Source organism: Hyperoodon ampullatus (genome assembly GCF_949752795.1).
Source record: "Hyperoodon ampullatus genome assembly, chromosome: 3".
Classification (NCBI taxonomy): domain Eukaryota; kingdom Metazoa; phylum Chordata; class Mammalia; order Artiodactyla; family Ziphiidae; genus Hyperoodon; species Hyperoodon ampullatus.
This window is the reverse complement of record NC_136916.1, coordinates 65,181,915-65,204,734: the sequence shown is the minus strand read 5'-3', so window position 1 is coordinate 65,204,734 and position 22,820 is coordinate 65,181,915. Positions and strand designations below refer to the sequence as shown.

General features: G+C 37.4%; 1 long non-coding RNA gene across 1 annotated transcript in view; it reads right to left on the bottom strand.

The window, feature by feature from the left end:
* LOC307050394 overlaps positions 1-22,820 on the bottom strand; it is a 96,623-nt gene that overhangs the window by 31,765 nt on the left and 42,038 nt on the right. The window contains exon 2 of the long non-coding RNA XR_013810792.1: positions 13,746-13,809. This is a non-coding gene — a long non-coding RNA (uncharacterized lncRNA). The remainder of the gene's footprint in view (positions 1-13,745; positions 13,810-22,820) is intronic.

Sequence of the window (22,820 nt, the reverse complement as noted above, 5' to 3'; positions counted from 1 at the left end):
CAGCGATTACCAGAACATAATTCGGTACCTGGAACTAGAGTACTAACATAACAAAAACATGTGGTACTGGCTTTGGGACTGGGTGGTAGACACAAGGTGGAAGGGCCCTAAGAATCTCATTAGCAAAAGCTTGATGAGCCTTGAGAAGGCTATTGGAGAAGCCTTAAAGGAGAGTGAGTAAAATGCTCTCAGAAGCTGGAGGAAAGAAGACCCTTGTTATAAAGTGGCAGAAAATTTAGCAAAACTGTTGCCTGTGCTAAGTTAAAAAGGAGAAAATGTTGATAATGAACTGTTACTTCTAGCTAAGGTAATTCCCAAGCAGAAGGTCCAAAGTGTCAACTGATTTCTTTTTACAGATAGAGAGATGAGTTAAAGAAAGTATTCTGTTTTCAAGCAAAATTTAAGGAAATATAAAGGAACCAGCAATTGCTGGGTTCAAAAGTAAAACTATTTTCATCTACAATCTCTCCCAGCAGAGAATGCTCAAAGTAAGAAAAGGTCTGAAGACAAAGATCAAATAGAGGGTGCTGAAAGGAAAATCTGGTCTCCAGGAAGAGAGGAAGCCAACGGTATTACTGAAAAATCCTTTATTAACACCTGGTTTCTCCTTGATCTCCTTACCAGTGCCTTTTTCTGTACTTGTCCACTAAAACTAGATGTGCTCAAGGCTTTTGTACTCAAATCCTGAGCAATTTCTTCTTCAACCACTCCTGAAAACCTATTAACCCAAAAATCTCTCTCTCAAGCCCCCACCTCTCTCCAAGAATTGTACACAGATCTGCACATCTCCACTTGAATATCTCAGAGAAACCTCAAACTAAATTATTTCAAAACCCTATCCATCCCTACTCCACAAGTTCTTTCTATACATGAACATGCATTGGGAATAAATAGCACTACCATCCATTTAATTGCACAATGTAGGAGTCATCCCTGATTTCTTCCTCTCCTTCTCCCTGCCCCCATCCTCCCCCAACCAACAATAATATCAGTCATCAAGTTCTATAGATTCTACCTGCTAAACCTCTCTGGAGTCTACCCCCTCTCCAGTTACTTCCTGTCTGGACTACCTTCCAAGCAGTCTCTCCGTTCCAATATATATTTCATACTATTCTCAAAATCACCTTCTTAAAACAAAATATTAATCATGTTAATCTCCTGCTTAAGACCCTTCAGAGATCCCTATCAAAACCTTTTGACATAGCTTACAAGGAAGTACTTTTCGATCCAGCCCTCCCCTACAAACTACCCTACATACCATTTATTCTAACTACGCCAAAATAAGGACCCAACATGATTATGAGTACATACTTTTCCCCCTAGGAAGCAACTCCTGTTATGAATCCTAAGCACTTTGCTATGTATTTACTGCTTCAACAATTATAGAGCACCTACTCTGTGGCAAATCTGGCAGGACCTATGCCAGGGCTAGGAATACAAAAATAAATGAGAAACAGGTCCTGGCCTCTCCCCTGGAAGCACACAGAAAGAAGGGAAATAAGTACAACACATGGATTTATAATGGAAGCTAGCATGATGTGGTAGACTGACTATTCGAGGAGGGCAGAGAGGTAGAGCAGACAGTAAGAAAAACAACAGGATAAATATAGTACTTTCTCCTGGAGCAGCAAGTCTCTTTGATGCAGAAACTTAAAACGTTTTAATATTAATATACTCATTATAAGCAGAATACAAATTACATGAAAGATGCAATAAAATACTTTAAAATTCATGGGCCATTTTGGGTAAGAATGACTATCCAGAGTTAGAATTTAAAGTAATATGACTAAGCAGAAGGACAGCCACGTTAAGTCAGAGACCCTCGTAGAACTGAGCAACTCACACCACCTGAAGGCTGGCTTTTTGGCTCCACCTATCCAAAAAGCCAACACTGGCTGGGTGAAAATTCAGTGAAATACCACTGGATGGGCAAAAAGATTCTGTAGGACTCTTTGTTACAGCCAGCCTACACCTCTACACAGCCTCTATAGAGGGCTTCAGACATGGCAAGAAGGCTTGCAGGTGACTGAGGAATCTTCAACTTACTCACTTGCTCGGTCAGATTAAAGCTACCTGTAATTATATAAAGGAAGTCTAAGAAGACCAGGAAAAATTATACACTGGCTCTAACTCCTACAGAGATCATGAGTTAGCAAAACTGCTGATGCCCTTTCAGAAGATCAGCCCTTGGGGAAGTTACACAGGAAAAATGGAGAGACCTATGAGAAACACCTGCAGTGACAAGGACCCATTTTGAACTGGCATGTGTGGAATGGTGGCTTTGGCCTGAGGCAAGAGGCAGCCCACCAAAGCCATGGGATAACAAAATAGAAAAAGAACTACTGAAGTTCTGTTTTTGCTTTTCTTGTGTCCCAGCAACTATGTGCACACAACGTAGTCCCATATATGGGACAACCTCTGGTCTCTGGTCCTCAGGAAAACAGGAGCTGAGAAAAACAGCTGGATACAAACTAACCTCCCCTGGCTGCTTCTTCACATCACCCTCTGCTCCTACACAAACCTCTTCCTCAAGAGAAACAGTAAAGAAGTGACCTGAGATTATATTGTACGGGGTTAGGAGTGACTGACTGACTCAAGCTCTCTGAGGCCTGGGACTCTCTAACTCTTACCCTGATATCACTGGGACATAAACCTGATCCTCCCCACAGAAGCACTGTCTGACAGTAAAATATCAAGTATCAAAGAGTAAATGTAAAACAAGATGTTTTAGTCTGTTCAAACTACCATTACAAAATACCATAGACAAGATAGCTTAAACAACAGAAATACTTCCTCACAGTTCTGGAGGCTGGAGGTCTGCAATTAGGGTGCCAGCACAGTCAGGTTTTGGTAAGAGCTCTCTTTCTGGCTTGCAGATGGCCACTTTCTGGCTGTGTCCACATAGAAGACAGAAAGGAACAGCAAGCTCTCTGGCATCTATTCTTATAAAAGCACTAATCTCATTGAACCAGGGCCCCACCTTCATGACCTCATCTAACCCTAATTATCTCCCAAAGGGCCCACCTCCAAATACCACATATTGGACATTAGAGCTTCAACATACGAATTTGGGGTAGGGGGAATGACATACAGTCAGTCCATAACATCTATTTTTCTTTAAAAAGGTGAAATTTGATCCTAACATTGTACCATACAAAAAATCAACACCATATGGATCAAAGACTTAAACATCGAAAGCAACTTTAAAAAACTTAGTGGAAAAGATGACTATCTTTTGACCACAGGGTAAGGAAAATTTTCTTAAATAAGAGAAATTTGACTATACTAAGAACCACTGTTCATCAAAAAATACCTTCAAGAAAGTAAAAATACAAGTTATAAACTAGCAAAAAGTGTTCACAATACACACAACTTGTAATGCACTATTATAAATAACATATAAAGGAGTAACACACACATACACACACAATCAGAACATGGCCAGAAAAATGGGCAAGAGACAATGAAGAGGCATTTCACAGCAGAATGCAACATATAACCAACACATGTACAAAAAACTGTTCATCACTGGGGATCACAGATTTTCAAAGCAAGACCCTGTGTTACAAAAAACCATGGAAAGCTTCGTAATGGACCAAAAAACAAAGAAACAAACAAACAAAAATGAGTCAAACTTCTCTCAAGTTCACACATACATTACCTCCATCTTTCATTGCCTTTGAGCAATTTTTCAATTTGATGAAATGTAGAAAATTGATGATAATGTGAATTATTCTTGTGTACAACAGAGCAAATTACTTGTGTCCAGTGGATTACAATTGGTAATTGCACAGGAGATATAACAATTTTTGCATTTATTTGAAAATTTTATTTCAGCATTCCTTTACTACACATAAATGAGAAGCTCTTCAAATTTCCCTTTGAACTGATTTTAACATCTTACCAGTTTCCTCAATAGTGAGTTAAATAAAATACTTGACAAGTGACAATTTTATATCTGTATGAGAGTCACAATTATATCTCCTTTTAAAAATCCTTTAGGACCACAATTAAAATTCAACATCACCCACTATGATTTTTAAAAAAACAAACAAAAAAAACCTTTCAGCAAACGAGGAATAGAAAGGGTTACTCAACCCAAGGATAATATCTTCATGGTCAAAGACTGAAAACTTTCTCCCCCAAATCAGGAACAATCCAAGGATGTCTGCTCTCACCACTTGCATTCAAAATTGTACTAGAGGCTCTAGTTAGTAAATAAGGCAAGGGAAGAATGATAGGATGATAGAAAGAATTAAAAAAATATATGATAGGAAGAAGTAAAACTGTCTTTACTTACATACATATCATAGTTACATAGTAAAGCCTAGAAAATCTTAAGAAAAAAAAGGCTACTAAAATCTACAAAGGCCAATATACAAAATTAAATGATATACTAGTAATGAACAACTGGAAATGAAACACTTTTAAAATGCCATTACAATAGCATAAAAAAATCAAAGTAGAAGACTTGTACACTGAAAACTAAAAAAAATACATAGCTCTTGAGAAATTAAAGATCATCTAAATAAGTGGAGTGAGATATCATGTTTATAAAGTGTTAAGATGTCTACTCACTCCAAATTGACCTGTGGAGTAAGTACAGTGTGAAGCAAAATCTACAAACATTTTTTCAGAAAATGAAAAGCTGATCCTAAAACCTAAGTGGTAAAGTGGATTTTAATATTTAAATGAAAATACAAGGAGCCTAGAAGAGCCAAAACAAATCTTTAAGAAAAACAAAATTAGAGGACTTACACTATCTGACTTCCAAACTTATAAAGCTACTGTAATCAAGATAGTATGGTACCAGCAAAAAGAAGAAAAATACATCAATGGAACACAAGACAGAACCCAGACACACACATACACAGTCAACTGATTTTTTTTTTTTTTTTTTTTTTTTTTTTTTGGCTGCATTGGATCTTTGTTGCTGCGCGCAGGCTTTCTCTAATTGCGGTGAGCAGGAGCCACTCTTTGTTGAGGTGTGTGGGCTTCTCACTGCAGTGGCTTATCTTGCTGCGGAGCACGGGCTCTAGACACGCGGGCTTCAGTAGTTGTGGCACACTGGCTCAGTAGTTGTGGCTCGCGGGCTCTAGAGCGCAGGCTCAGTAGTTGTGGCGCACAGGCTTAGCTGCTCCGCGGCATGTGGGATCTTCCCAGACCAGGGCTCGAACCCACGTCCCCTGCAATGGCAGGTGGATTCTAAACCACTGTGCCACCAGGGAAGTCCCTGTCAACTGATTTTTGACAAAGTCGTCAAAGCAACTCAATGAGGAAAAGAAATCATCTTTCAACAAATGGCACTGGGAAAACTGGTTATCCACATGCAAAAGAATGAAGTTGAACCCTCACCAGCACCATATACAAAAGTTAACTCAAAATGGATCAAATACTTAAATGTAAGACCTAAAACAAATACCTAAATGCAAGACCTTTCTCTTTGAAGAAAACATACAGCAAAAGTTTCAGAGCATTGGATTTGGCAATGATTTCTTGGATATAACACCAAAGGCATAGGTAACAAAAGACAAAACAGACAAATTGGACTTCATGAAAATTTTTGTTTTGTGCATCCAAAGACACTATTCATGGAGTAAAAAGGCAAGCCACAGAATGGGAGAAAATATTTGCAAATCATATATATGATAAGGGATTAATATCGAAAATATATAGAGAACTCCTAAAACTCAACAACAACAACAAAAATAACCCTGTTCAAAAATGGGCAAAGGACTTGAATAGACATTTCCCCAAGAAAATATACGAATGGCCAATAAGCACAGGAAAAGATGCTCAACATCACTAATCATTAGGGAAATGCAAATCAAAACTACATCTCACACCCACTAGTATGGCTGCTATGAAAAACATAGTAAACAAGTTTTGGCAAAATGTGGAGAAACTGGAACCCTTGTGCACTGTTCAGGGGAATTTTAAATGGTACTTCTGCTGTGGAAAGCAATAGTGATTCCTCAAAAATGAAAACAGAATTACCAAATGATCCAGCAAATCCACTTCTGGGTATAAACCCAGAAGAACTGAAAGCAGGATCATGAAGAGATATTGGTACATCGAAGTTCACAGGAGCATTTTTCATAATAGCTAAAACACAGAAGCAACCCAAGTATCCATCAACAGATGAATAGATAAGCAAAATATGGTATATACATATAATGGAATATTATTCTGCTTTATAAAGAAAGGGAAAATATACTACAACACAGATGAACCTTGAGGACATTATGCTAAGTGAAATAAGCCAGTCACTAAAAGACCAATATTGTATGATTCCACTTACATGAGGTACTTAGAGTAGTCAAAGTCATAAAGACAGAAAGCATTATTGTGGTTGCCTGGGACTGGGGGGAGGGGAAAATGGGGGTTTGTTTCACAAGATGAAAGGAGTTATGGGGATAGATGGTGGTGATCGCTGCACAACGTGAAAGCATTTAATACCACTGAACTGTACACTTAAATATGGTTAAAATGATAAATTTTTTGTTACGTATATTTGACCACAAATTTTTTAAAAGACATATTAAAAAAGAGAGCGAGAATGGGAGGAAAGAAGTTTATGATGGTGAGAAAAGATGATTTTTTTAAAAAAAATTGATAGAAATCAGAATTGTGGTTCGCTCTGGTGAGGGAAAAGAATGTCAAGGAAGGAGCCTGAGGAAACTGAAGTGGTAATAAAAATGTTCTAAATTTTTATAGGGGATTGGATTATATAGGTATATGCACATGTCAAAACTCACTGAACTGTATATTTAAGATCTGTGCATTTTATGTAAAGTTGAAAATTATACCTCGCTTTTAAAGTTTTTTTAAAGATCACAACTAGATACTATTTTAGATCATTCAACTAGCAAATTTTTAAAGTCTGAAAACACCAAGTACTGGAGAGACTGTAAAACAACAGGATATCTTATACACTGATGGTAGAAGGATAAAATGGGGCAATCACTCTAGAAATAAACTTTGGATTATCTTTTAAAGTTTAATATTTACTACTGATACCGTATGACCCAGCAATTCCATTCATAGTTACGTACCCAGGAGAATCTATTGCACATGAACTGTAAGAGTCATGTATAGGAATGTTTCTTGCATCAGTGTTAAAAATAGCAAACACCTGAAGACAGAATTTTTTATCACTCAAACCCAGAAATAAATTGAGCGTGATAACTAAGGGTATCAGTTTCAAATATTGAAGATGTCTTTATGTTTTAAAGACAACTCAGTTTTAGTATGTATATATTATCAGTTTGTTCAAGGTGTGTGTGTACAGAACAAATCCAAAATTAAGGCACAGAATTAAGGTACTACAATGAATTTTTATTTTAAAAGGTAGAATTTATTAATTCAACATGGCTTTTATGAGAGTAAAGATTGGAACTTATCTAAGTGCTGGTTACATCATCTATACTATATTCGTACACAAAATAGCCTGCAGCTGTAAACGTGAATGAAGTAGATCTAAATATACAGAAAGATCTCCAAGTGATGAAAGGCAGTTGAAAAAGGAAGAAGTAGAACAGTACATTCTCATGGATTAAAATAAATTCCAATATAGATATTTTAAAATTTATATTTGCAAAAATAATTTGAAAGCTAATAAACTTCTAATGGAACTTTATTCTGAAAATAAGGACAGGGGATCTAAGGTGAAAGGAAGACTTACTTTTCACTGTAAATCCTTTGGTACCATCTGAATTTCTGACCACATACCTGTTTTTTCAATTTACATGGAGGGAGGGGAGAAAGAGGCTCTCAGACTTTCATGTTTCTGGCAAGCAACCTCTTCCATGCCTCACAGCAGATATGCCAAACCTTCACCACTCCCTTCAAACTCCATATCTCACCACTGTTGCCTCCCTCCAGAACATCGCCAACCACAACATCACCAAGCCAAGGACCTTGTTTTCCATTTCAGAGGAATGGGGAACTGCCTATATTTCCTAATTCATTCCCATAAATTTATCTCTGGCTACATCCATGGGCATATCCTTCCCTCAGAAGAAACAGGCTACTTCAGGCAAATACGTATTCCAGATGCAATCTTTCACCTCTGCAGGGGAGCCTATTCTCTGTGTCATTCCTCTCTCCACTTCCACAAGCTTGCTCATAACTGGTCCCTTCTCCCACCAGCTCTGTACATACACATGCTCAAAAGTCTCTCCTATATTAAAAAATATCTTATGTTCTCCTCTGTGTAGCACCCTAAACTCATTCTTCCCCTTCACAGTTAAACTTCTCACAACAGTAGTCCTTACTTCCTGACAGTCTCTTCTTCTTCATTTCCCATTCACTGCTCAACCTACCAGAATCTTGTTTCCGTACCCACCACTAAAACAACAAAAACAAAAACAAAAACCACTCTTGCTACTCTTGCTAAAATCACTAAAAGACTAAACCAATAGTCATTTTGTGAACCTTACTTTACTTGATCTCTCTGCAGTATCTGACACTGCTGACTTCTGCCACTCTTTTTTTTTTTTAATAAATTTTTATTTATTTATTTTTGGCTGTGTTGCTGCGCGCGGGCTTTCTCTAGTTGCAGCAAGCGGGAGCTACTCTTCATTGTGGTGTGCGGCCTTCTCATTGTGGTGGCTTCTCTTGTTGCAGAGCATGGGCTCTAGGTGCACGGTCTTCAGTAGCTGTGGCTCGCGGGCTCTAGAACGCAGGCTCAGTAGTTGTGGCACACAGGCTTAGTTGCTCTGCGGTATGTGGGATCCTCCCAGAGGGCTCGAGCCCGTGTCCCCTGCATTGGCAGGTGGATTCTTAACCACTGAGCCACCAGGGAAGTTCCTGACACTCTTCTTGAAACCCTCTAATCCCCTGGTTTCTGTGACACATCTCTCTTCTATCTCTACGATATGCGTTGGAGATTCAGAGATGTATACGACAAAGTCCCTGACTTCAAGGAGCACAGATTCTAAAATGAGAGAAATATATGCAAACAATCACAACACAGTGAAATAGTACTATGATAGTTATAGGTACAAAGTGCTGCGGTAGCTTCATGATGCAGAAGGAGAGGGAGCATGCATTCTAAGAGGCAGCAACTAGAATGTACAAAGTCACACATATAAATCAGCATGGTATGTACAGGGAATTTAATTGATAATCGTTCAGCATACAAGTTTTGAAATCTGATTCTACTATTTACCAGCTCAATGACATAAAATAACAATCTCTATTTCAAAGGACTACTATGAAAATTAAATTAAATAGGGTCTTAGCATAGGGTCTGGCATATATTGAAAGGTCTCAATAAATGCTAACTTTTTCATGACAAAAACACTGAACAAACTAGGAATAAAAGGGAACTTCCTCAACCTGATAAAGGGCAGTTAGGAAAAACCCACAGGTAACATCATACTTAATGCTAAAAGACTGAATTCTTTCCCCCTAAGATCAGGAACAAGATGAGGATGACTGCTCTCACCACTTCTATTTAACACTGTGCTGAAGGTTTTAGTCAGGGCAATTAGGTAATAAAAAGACATAAAAGGCATCCAGATTGGAAAGGAAGAAATAAAACTATCACTATTTGCAGATGACAAGATATTAAATATAAAAAAATTCTAAGTAATAACTACTAGAACTAACAGTTGAACTAAGAGTTCAGCAAGGGTGCACAGTTTAAAAATCAATTACATTTCTATACTCCAGCAATGAACAATCCAAAAACAAAAGTAAAGAAACTATTTCATTCACAATACTATGAAAAAGAGTAAAGGACTTAAGACCAAATTCGACAAAAAAAGCACAAGACATACGTTGAAAATTATAAAACATCATTGAAAGAAATTAAAGAACACCTAAATAAATGAAGAGACCTCCAATGTTCATGGACTGGAAGGCTTACTATTGTAAAGTTTCCAAACTGGTTTACAGATTCATAATACAGATCAACACAGTCTCTATCAAAATCCCAGATGGATCTTTTTTTGTAGAAATTGACAATCTGATCCTAAAATTCATATGAAAATGCAAGGGGGGACTTCCCTGGTGGTCCAGTGGTTAAGAATCCATCTTGCAATGCAGGGACACCCGTTCAATCCCTGGTCCGGGAACTAAGATCCCACATGCTGTCGGGCAACTAAGCCTGCATGCCACAACTACAGAGCCCACGCGCTCTGGAGACTGTGCACCACAACTAGACAGAAGCCCACATGTGCACTGCAATGAAGAGCCCGCGTGCCACAACTAAGACCTGACGCAGCCATACAATAAATAAATAAATATTTTTTTAAAAAAAGAAAGAAAGAAAATGCAAGCACCAGAAGAGTCAAAACAACCTTGAATAAGAACAAACTTGGAGAATTCACACTTCGTGATTTCAAAACTTCCTACAAAACTACAGTAATCAGACAATGTGATACTAGCACAAGGAAAGATGTATAAATCAATGGAATCGAATTAAAAGTCCAGAAATAAATCCTTACATTTATGGTCAACTGATATTCTTTAAGGGCGCCAAGATAATCCAATGGCCTAGGACAACTAGATATCTGAATGCAAAAGAATGAAGCTGAGCCTCTACTTCACACCATACATAAAAATTAACTCAAAATGAATCATAGACCTAAATTTAAGAGCTAAAACAATAAAACTTACATTTAGAAGAAAATATGAATAAATCTCCATCACACTGGATTAGGTAATGGTTTCTTAGATAAAACACCAAAATCATAAGCAACAAAAGAAACATAGATAAAATTAAAAACTATTGTGTTTTAAAGAACAATATTGAGAAAGTGAAAAGACAACTCACAGAATGGGAGAAAATATTTGCAAATCATATATTTCATAAGTGACTTGTATCCAGAATATATAAAGAACCCTTACAATAAAAGGATAACCTAATTTTTAAATGGGCAAAGGATTTGCATAGACATTTCTCAAAGAAAGATATACAAATGGCCATTAAGCACATGACAAGGTATTCAACATCATTAGCCACTAGGGAAATACAAATCAAAAGCACAATGAGGGCTTCCCTGGTGGCGCAGTGGTTGAGAGTCCGCCTGCCGATGCAGGGGACAGGGGTTCATGCCCCGGTCCGGGAAGATCCCACGTGCCGCAGAGAGGCTGGGCCCGTGAGCCATGGCCGCTAAGCCTGCGCATCCGGAGCCTGTGCTCCGCAACGGGAGAGGCCACAACAGTGAGAGGCCCGCATACCGCAAAAAAAAAAAAAAAAAAAAAAAAAAAGCACAATGAGATACCACTTTACATCCATTAGAATGGCTGTAATTTAAAAAAAGAAAAAAAGGAAGAGGATAATAACAAATGTTGGTGACGATATGGAGAAACAAATACTCATACATCACTGGTGGGAATGAAAAATGATACAGTCTCTTTGGAAAACTGTTTGGCAGCCCCTCAAAATGTTAAACATGGATTTACCAAATGACCCAGCAATTCCACTCTTAGGTATGTACCCAAGAGAAATGAAAACATGTACACACAAAAACTTATACACAAATGTTCATAGCAAAATATTCATAATAACCCAAATGTAGAAACAACCTAAATGTCCACCAACTGATGAACAGATAAGCAAAATATGGTACATGCATATTGCGGAGTCCAGCTCCTGACCAAGAAATCGACGTGTGACTTTTCCAACCTGACCATAAATGACTACAAAGGCCCTGGCAGGCCTCACAGAGGAAACCTGCCCTCCCCTGACCAGACTTGGTGCACAGCCAGTGCACTGCAGTCTCTGAAGGGAGTTGCAGCCAAGGACCCAGGCACCTCTGACTGACCATGCTCTTTAGCACAGCTGTATCCCTAGCCCAGGTACTTTCTTCCAGAAGCTTCTTTATACGTGGCCTGCAGCTGAGGCCTTTCTTCAGGTGCCTCTTCTGAGATCTTCTCATTAGGGAGGAAACATTAAAGACACTTTTTCTCTACTCTGACTCAGTACTTTTCCACTCCAAGTCCTTCCATCTCACCCTCCAACCAGCCCTGGGTCCATAAAACTGCAGGAACCTTTTGTTTGGGGCTCCCTCAGCAGTGAGACAACCCCCCCAACCCCGTACTGATTCACCTGAGTGAGAGGGCCTGCACTTTCTCAGGTTTAGCCTCTTGCTTATACTATCTCAGTAAGTGAATAAAGACTAGAATGTTACTTTCATTTTGGAATGTTGTTTTTAATCAGCTACCTTGACACCTGGAAGCTGAGCGCTTATCCCTGCCCCCCAACCCACTTCTCTCTCACAAGCTCAGCTAAACTCCTGACACATAAAATAGAATATTATTTAGCCATAAAAAGGAATGAAATACTGGTTCATGATGAACCATGGATGAACCTTGAAAACTTTATGCTAAATGGAAGAAATAAGTCACAAAAGACCACATACTGTACAATTCCATTTATATGAAATGTCTAGAATAGGCAGCGCTATAGAGAGAAAGTAGATTAGTAGCTGCCAGGGACTGAGTAGAGAGAGGAATGGATAGTGACTGCTAATGAGTTCTGATGTCTCTTTGAAGTGATGAAAATATTCTAGAATTAGACTGTGGTGATAGTTGCATAACGCTGTAAATACAATAAATTACATCAAATTTAAATAAATGGATGAATTTCATGGTATCTAAATTATTTCTCAGTAAAGCTGTTTTCTTAAAATGTTAGTTCCTAACATTCCTAGAGCACTAGTGAGATGGAAAAATGGATATAAAGCAGATTATACCGCTCTGTAGGAGTCTAAAATATCCTTTGAACACTGTAAAGGTACTGAAGGATTCTGAGTCATGGACTAACATGATGACATTTATCTTTTAGAAAAAGCACCCTCATAAGTGTGACAAGAATGGCTTAGAGAGCAGCTGGACTCAAGGTGGAAAGACCAGATGATGGACTTATAATGTCACATTTAAAAAATTAAAAGATGAAGAAGATCTGAGCCAAGACATGTAAGAAAAGGGAAAGAGCTATGATACTACCTTTAGAGTGGAATGCTATCTATAGAAACCAAACACTAACATACTAAAGGATATATCCTTATTTTATAAGCCCCCCCTCAAACAGAGGGAACTAGAGAAAATAATCAACTCCAAGAGAACAGAGTGGTAGAAAACTCTTAATAACTGAACTATTAAAATAGTTACCAGTTGTTGTAATCTATGACTTAACTAATTGAAGGTTTGCCTTCAAGAATATCAGATTATTATGCCAATATCTTTCTCAAGTGCGTGTCAGGGAACAGCAGTGTGAACTCCAAACTTTGAGTATAAAAAACAAAGGAAAAATTCACTCAAAACTATTTTAATTGCTAGAACCAGCTTCATTTGTTTCAATCAAATGTCCTACAAAGTAAAAGTAAGCATGCTATATATGTAGCTTTATAATAAATAGTATTTGCCTCCTATTAAAACTCTCAGAGGGAAAGACATTAAATTTTTAATGCCTTAAATTTTTCAGAAACAATTATTTCTCATTATAAAATATATCTTAAGGGGCTTCCCTGGTGGTGCAGTGGTTGAGAGTCCGCCTGCCGATGCAGGGGACTCGGGTTCGTGCCCCGGTCCAGGAGTATCCCGCATGCCGCGGAGCGGCTGGGCCCGTGAGCCATGGCCACTGGGCCTGTGTGTCCGGAGCCTGTGCTCCTCAGTGGGAGAGGCCACAACAGTGAGAGGCCCGTGTAACAAAACAAAACAACAACAACAACAACAACAACAAAATATATATATATATCTTAAAAGGCAAATGCATTTATAAAATATCTCACCTTAGGTTTTCAGACAAATCCACAAAGAAATCTCTACAGCATAACTTCCAGTTTAGGCAGATACCTACATTGAAAAAAAGGAAAAAGACATGGTCAATATGACTAAATCTGAGTAGGGAACTTCATTTTTTCAAGAGGAGAACCCTAACTTGATCGTTTACCCCCTAAAATTTTGTGCTCAAGTTGTTCTTTAGAAGCTTGTAAAATGTCAAGGATCTTAATTCTGCTAGACTTTCTATGGTCTATAATTATTTAAACATTTTGACAAATCTTGAAATACAAAACTTATCAAAACATATACTATATTAACAAGGGTGAGGGGATCAATTCAAGAAAAATAATTTTTGTTCACCTGCTCAAGTTTTCAAAACAGAAGGCATTTTCTAAAAGTCTGCACTCCCCATAATACCACCACCATGACCTCCTATCCTCACAAAAATGACAGAATTCAAAAATCTAGAAATATAAAAGTAAACCAACAGCATGTGTTTATAAAACAAGTAAAAGGGAAGATTAAATAAAACAAATGGCTAATAAGTTATGAAAATTTCACCTACGTTGGCAAAGGAAATCAAATTGAGATATCATCTTTCATCAATAAAATTTGAGTTGTTTTTTAAATAAGATGTTAGTTATTAGTGCTGTTCCAGTCCTCCTCCTTCCTAGACTCACAGTAGAACTGCACTTCACTGCCCTGTTTCAACTTAGTTCTGGCTACATGACTTGCTTTAGCCACTAAAATGTACATAGACATGATATGAGATATTATTAGGCATAAGCTTTAGGAACCAGTACACAACTGGAAGACCTACCCACTGCTGCAGTGATTATGGAAGGAAGTAACCAGATGGAGCTCTGATCAGAGTGGTTCACTAAATGACTCCAAAGAGAGAGAGAAGACCCCCTGCTGATATGTGTTAGACATGTAGCAGGAGCAAAAAATAAACATTGTTGTATTAAACCACTGAGATTTGGGGGATTGTTACTATACCATAATCTACAGCTATACTGATAGCTACAAATTACAATGTAATATAATAACATAATTATAGTAATATAATGATACAATATAATGGGCATCTTTGCACATACCACTATTGTGGTAGTGTAAATAGGTAAAGTCTTTCTGGAAAGCAATTTTGCAATACACAAGGGCTTTAAAAAGTTCAAACCCTTTGACCTAGTAACTTCTCTCTCGGAACTCTGTCCTAAATAATAAAAAATCCGAAGGTTTATATCATAGCACATTTATGACTGTAAAGAACTGGAAATTAACTAAAAGTTCATGTCCCAATTCAACATTCATGACACCATCAAGAAGCTTATAATTCTAAAGAAAACACAGTTCAGGTACATACAAAAAAAGTAAAAAATAAAGATCCCAAAAGGTGCAACAAACAAAATGTTATAGAAATTCCAAAGAGTAAAATGTCAAGGGAAATGTTTAGGTAAGGTTTTGGGAAAACCTTTGATAAGAAAAGGGGGCATTCCAGGAAGTGGAAATGGAATGAACAAAGGTACAAAAGGGGCAATTTGTTACAGCAAGGATTCTCACCATCTTTTTGTTTCCCTAGATCTGGCTCTAGCCAAGTGATAGCATACAGAATGGCTTTAATTTCTAAAGTAACTGGGCTACCCACAATATGAAATAAGTAAAAAGAAAAACACAGATGTAATATGCTGGTTAAGGTAATCAGTATTCAAAAAGTAGACAGTTTACACCTTCTTAAGTTTTCCGATAGCCTTTGTGAACAACATCAAAAATACAGCATACCTGCAAAACCAAATGTAAATTCTGTGCATTTAAGGCTGACTGTTATTTTCATAACATTAAGTATACCAAAAGAGCTGAAAGTTTTCATGTTTTTATTATTTTAGCTTCCTTTCTACTGAGTAATTTTATTCTATGGACAGCAAACTTTGCTATTCAGCTCACTCCATACCTAGGGCCTAGTAGATGCTATCTAAATACTTGTTGAATTAATATTGGGATTTAATATACATTTCACAGAAAATACTCCTCATTTCTAATTATTCAGAGTAATGGGAAGTAGAAAGAAAATAAGTAACATTAATTGAAAATGCTGTAAAAAATGAAGCCATAAAAGAGCTTAAACCATTATTTCAAAACACTCCTTGAAGCAAATAATCTGTTTACCAGTAACTCAAGCCTTTATTGTAGCCTTTGTTGTTACGCTACACACATACACCATCAAGACAGTCATTTTTACTAAATATAGCTTGAGAGAAAAAAAATCACATAATTTGATACCCAGAAAAATGCCAGTAGTTCACCTTTGTATTCCACATAATTCCTAGCACATAGTGGGTGCTTTCAAATCATTCATTGAGTTGAACAGTCACAGAGAAAATGTTTATTCTGCTGTCCATATGAGTTCATTATATTTCAAAGGTGTGAGTCATCAACTCTGACAATAAAAGCAGAACTTACACCCCTACAAATCCTTGACATATCTCAAGAGCTCTCAGAAATGAGAAGAGATATCCATAGACATGTTCCCTAAGTTACACAAGTGTAAGAAGATACAGCGTTTTCACTGTTGTAGATTTGCTATATTTAGATAGCTCTGAATTGAATTATTCAAGCATATACAAATTCAACATTGAAGGGGTCCACATACTTGCTCCTGACAGTCTGGAAACAAAAGCTGCTATTCAGATAAAAGATGATAGGCAACAGGAATCTGACAGGCCAGTAATTTACTTCCTGTTCCACACGTTTGAATTTGTAGGCCTCCACAGTTATTAAGCAAAATTAGTTTCATGATGTCAGCCAGAAAGCCTCATGGGCAAGAGTTTTATGTCATTAAAAAAAAAACTACCATCCTCAATCTGTTTGAATTTGTGTTTGCTCATTAGAAGCCTCTCAGTGAATCAGCAGAGAAGTTTTTTCATTGCACTCTTGCTCTATCAATCTTTAGTATAGCCCTGAACTGTAACAAATTCCTATTCTCCCTTCTTTCCCTACACCTAAAATAATTAGATATAGTTAAAGAAACTAAGTATCAAACAGTCTAGCAGTTCTTTACCAAAAATGGAGCAATTTCAAAGATACAAACGTGGTCTTAATATATATTTATTCAGCTTAAAAAATCAAAGGTCAGAGAAAGACATCTTCATCTTCCATCTCTCCTATTTGTTCATGTCTGAATCCACCATGCTCTTTCACACTCCTTTGCCTTTGCAAATGCTATTTTCCCCTCAGCTTGGTTAGAGCCTCCTCCTCAAATCTGACTATGGCAAATTTCTAGTCACCATAGAAGTCTTTACTAGTTTTCCCCCAAAAGGCTCATGCAAACCCCTATGTACTGTCTATACACTTTCATTAAGTACTTCTCAAACTGGGTAGTAACTCTGACTCTACAGTCAGAGAACTGAACACCTCTTGGCAGAGCTAATACTCAGCTGGTACACACCAGTACAGCCTTAAGGGTTGTGCTGAAATACTTCTGTAATATGGTCTGGCAAACAGTCACTGTCCCAAACTTCACCAGCTCTAAGGTACCTGCTGATGACCCAGTCTTCCCACCATCACCACCACCACCACGCCAACTCAACAACAAAAGCAGCAAAGCCTGATGCAGTATAAAGAATGCAGGGGTCCTTCAAGACCCTGAATCCAGTGCTATGGCCATCTTGACTGGCTGGTGTCTGTGTTGTAGTGACTGACAAATACTCTGAATATCATTCCTGCCTCTTTGCACCCAAAGCCTAGCATATGGTAGACCTTTAATGAACTGTTTTTTAGCAAAATAATGAATGAATTAATACCAGCTCTACTCAATGTCCCAAGGCCAATGGGTATGCTGTCAAAATTATGCAGACAGTGATCAGACTGGCAAGAAAAATCCAGGTCCTTAAGTACAAGACAGGAAAAGTGGTCAAGTCTGTCTATTTTCTATGCTTGTCTTCAGCCTCCGATAAAATAAATGCTTAATTTGACAATGTGGGCAAAAATCTTCAGTGTGATACTTTATAGAGCATATGATTCAAGGTTTGTTATTTTTTTTACATTATTAAGCAAAGTTTAAAAACAAAGTTCTTATAAAAACCATACTCTCTATAAAAATACCACAGTGATCACTGAACTCTAATCAGTGTCTTGAACATGAAGACAGGTATCACTAAGGAAGAACAAAAGTAATTAATTCAAATGGAGAGGAAAAGGCAAGAATAAGAAGAGTCAGTTAATTATAAATCACATGTCTAATTACAGATTTTGCCAGGGGTTTCAGATACTTCCAATTAGTTTCACTTGGTATATTAATTATAAATAGAACACCATGAGAGAATTTTCTAATCACAGGAATTTACTGAGTATGTAAAATCAGATTTTAAGTTATCATCTTTCTAATTTAATAATTAAATGTTCAATAATGCATGATAGGACTTCCCTGGTGGCACAGTGGTTAAGAATCCACCTGCCAGTGCAAGGGACACGGGTTTGAGCCCTGGTCCGGGAAGATCCCACATGCCGTGGATCAACTAAGCCCCTGTGCCACGACTACTGAGCCTGCGCTCTGGAGCCTGCAAGCCAAAACTACTGAGCCCGCGTGCCACAACTACTGAAGCCCGCGTGCCTAGAGCCCATGCTCCGCATCAAGAGAAACCACCACAGTGAGAAGGCTGAGCACCACAACGAAGAGTAGCCCCCGCTCAACACAACTAGAGAAAGCCCGCGCACAGCAACAAAGACCCAATACAGCCAAAAATAAATAAATAAATTTATTTTTTTTTTAAAAAAAAAGCATGATAATTTTTTGAAAGTCATCAGTAAAATACACAGCACATTAAAGTCAAGCTACTCAGAACACTACTAAGGTAGTGACAGAATCTTTAAAAAATCCATAAGGTAGAAGATGTACAGCTGAAAGAAGGATGAATATGGAGCTTTAATAAGAATTTTGAACTTATAAGTGGTGATATACCTATCATTTTAGGCCACTTACTTTCTGGTAGGAAAATCATCTTTCAGTCATCCTATAGGGAGTTTCAGAGTTATAAAATTTAAGTATTATAAAAATCATGATGCAAGGAAGAATAATAGCAACATTTTCTACAAGAGAAGCTTAATTATCTAATTTCACATTGTCCCATTAATTATCAATCTTTAGTAAAACAAGGCTGCTCAACATACATAGCTGCTAATGAAAAATTCTAGAAGGTAACAAAATCTCAAACAAAAAGCATCACGTAATATTTAGAACAAATCGAGGAAAACCAGCCTGAATTTTTTTTGGTAGTTATTAAATTAGAAACAAGAGAAGAGAAAACAATACTATAATGATTTTAATGTTAATAGATGCTTTTAAAGTCTCACTAATCCTAATTTGAAACAACCATGGAAATTATCTTGGCTATTAGCACAACCATATGAATTTAAACAGCAACTGTATACAATGAATAGGTTAAGTAATAGTAACAGTAGCTACCACTATTGAGTAACTATATACTATACCAGATAGAATGCAAGGTGCTTTACATAGTTCAAATATCAAAGAGATAAGAGAAAATCAATTATTAAGTAACAATTGTTTGTGCCTCAAAGACAGGTATTCCCCTACTATTACAAACAGCAAATGGATAGGTGTGTTGCTGGAAACCCTGGAACACCATGTTCACCACCCTAAGACTATCTACCTCCAATCACACGACCTTCTATGAGGGACTCATGCCTTAGGTAACTTTAGATTGAAGGATGTTTGCCAAAGGAAAAAAGTTTTATTTAGACAATACAAATTAATGATACGATTTGTTTTATTAGGTCAGACTCAATTCCCCAGCACATCCCAAGCTTTCCTCTCCCCATTCACAGAGAATATTACAGAGGTTCTAAGGAACTCAAAAAGACCAATAAATAAATAAATAAACAAACAAACAAATAAATAAATAAATTTTAAATGGTAGTATGGATTTTTTAATTAAGGGAATAACATAATGAAAATTGTGTTTTAAGAAGACGAGGGAAAGGGGGGGATAAACTGGGAGATTGGGATTGACATATACACACTACTACATATAAAACAGATAACTAATAAGGACCTACTATACAGTAGGAACTCTACTCAATACTCTGTAATGGCCTATATGGGGAAAGAATTTTAAAAAGAGTGGATATATGTAGATATGTAACTTTGCTGTATACCTGAAACTAACACAACATTGTAAATCAACTATACTCTAACAACAATTTTTTTAAAAAGAAGATTAATAACATGACAAAACAATCTGGGACTGCAGCTGGGAGATAATGGAAGCAAGTAGACCAACTCAACAGGAGATGATAACTGGTCCATACGGAATAAGACAATGGCTGATGGAATAGTAAAGAAGAGCTGAACCTGACATTACCAACAAATTTCACCTTTCTATTACAAGTTCAGTTCATCCTGGGAATAAGGTAGATGCAAATTATTATTTTCTTAATTTGTCTGATAGAAGAAAGGGAACTTTAAGAGTTCACTTGTGAGGTCTTAAGGTCTTCATTTTCTACCCAGGTTACAGAGCGCCTGAAATTCAACCACCAGGAAATCATCCTTCTCAATTACAACATCCTACTGTCCTGGCATTTTCTGCCAAAATACCCTAGAAGGAATAATTTCAGAAGTACTCATTTAACCATTATTGATGGAAATTAGCTTGCTTGCCTGCCTTCTCCATGAGCACCCACCTCCATTCCCCACCCCCATCCCCACCCCCATCTTCATAAACAGGACCAGGGCAGAAACAAGGGTCCAAGAACCTAATTTTATCTGACCTGGATGTGAGACTAAAAGAGACTAGATGCTCTGCCAAAATTAGTAATGAAATCAGAATCAGAGCCAAGAGTTTTAAACTCCTAATCTCAGAGCTTTAAGATAACTCATATTTTCTCTGCCATTGGATATAATAAAATTTTTTTAAACTTCCTAATGTAATAATAACAAAAAACAAATCACAGAGCTTTCAAACTAGACTCCATCCTCCTTTGTTGTTGTTGTTTTAACACATTAGTGGGGCAAGAGCGGTAATAAACACAGCTAATAAATCAAAGAGGATGTGAATCTAAGCTTCCTTCAGGGACTCCCTGCCACAGTCAAGGCAAAGTTCTGACGCTATAGCCTGGTAAATAAGGTCCTTAGTATTTAAAACCCAACAATCCTTTTCAACCTCATCCTTCCCCACACCACTTTCCACTTCCTCATTTATCACCGTATCTCCTGAATGAATACAGATGCCCAGTGTTCAACGTCTTCTCATACCTCCATGCCTTAGCTCATTCCACTTTTCTTCATAGAACACTTTTTTCCCCTGCTGGCATGGCTACGTTGAGCTCCTGCTCTCTCTTAGAAATAATTTCTTGACAGGCCTCCTGTTGGACCCTGAAACACATTCCTCCCCTAACCACACCAAGTCTGAAATAGGCTCCCTCCTTTATGCACATCTCTACCGAACTCCTCAGAGGGTATTGCAATTCCCAAACTAGTGAACTAGTTTCGTGCATTATAGGTACTAAAATAATGATTAGTTCCCAGCTGTGTTCTTTCTACATAACAGTATTCAATCTACTCCATCACGATGTACATCTGAGGTTTCTTCCCCTTCTTTTTGTATTTGGGTTTGCTGTCTAAGAATCCTCAGTATATTTCCTATTAACTCGACAGGTTTAAGCACATATAGAATATGGTTATTAGCTTCTTAGAAGAGAATCCAACTGAAATTAAATACAAATGGAAGTTTTTCCATTATAAGCCTTGATGGGTCAATCTGACCAAAAAAGGAACTTTTATGAATATACATAATCTTGCTTAAAAAAAAAGAACTTCACTTAAAATGTTCTCTGTATCTACTTGGAAAATATATTCATACAACAGCTTCTGAATGATCAAAAAGGTGAAATATCAAACCAGTTTATGTCATTATTTTAAATAGAGAATGGTATCCACACTGCAATAGGAAATATCTGCCTTCAGAAAAAACATCAGAGTTAAAACTTGCAACACCCAATTCCATGTTCCCTTGATCTTTTTAGGTAGGATAATTGTTAAAGGATACATCAAAATCTGACAACCACACCCCTCAGAACCCTGTTCAAAACTCTCCTACTAGGGTACCAAAATGTTCATTGCAGCTCTATTTACAGTAGCCAGGACATGGAAGCAACCTAAGTGTCCATCAACAGAGGAATGGATAAAGAAGATGTGGCACATATATACAATGGAATATTACTCAGCCATAAAAAGGAATGAAACTGAGTTATTTGTAGTGAGGTGGATGGACCCAGAGTCTGTCATACAGAGTGAAGTAAGTCAGAAAGAAAGTCAGAAAGAGAAAAACAAATACCGTATGCTAACACATATATATGGAATCTAAAAAAAAAAATGGTCATGAAGAACCTAGGGGTAAGACGAGAATAAAGACGCAGACATAGAGAGAATGGACTTGAGGATATGGGGAGGGGGAATGGTAAGCTGGGACAAAGTGAGAGAGTTGCACGGACATATATACACTACCAAACGTAAAACAGATAGCTAGCGGGAAGCAGCCGCATAGCACAGGGAGATCAGCTCTGTGCTTTGTGACCACCTAGAGGGGTGGGATAGGGAGGGTGGGAGGGAGGGAGACGCAAGAGGGAAGAGATATGGGGACATATGTATATGTATAACTGATTCACTTTGTTATAAAGCAGAAACTAACACACCATTGTAAAGCAATTATACTCCAATAAAGATGTTTAAAAAAAAAAAAAACTTTCCTACTAGGGATTCAGACTAGGGCTGCATGACACCCTAATGCCAATAGTGTAAAACAAACAAATAGCAGCTTCAAACAAAACACTATCCAAAACTACACCCAGCTATAGCCTGAAATTGGTGACGAACCCCAAGTCTGTTGCAACCCCATATTCAAAACAGTTTCTATAATAATACTACGTTGAGAGCTTTTACCAAATCAATGGTTCTAATAAAAGCACAAAATGTAATCTAAGATAAAATACTCATATGGGTGTTACTTTGCTTTTCAGAATGACTTTGGTTAATCTATTTAACCTATTCTGTCTACACATTAAGGTCT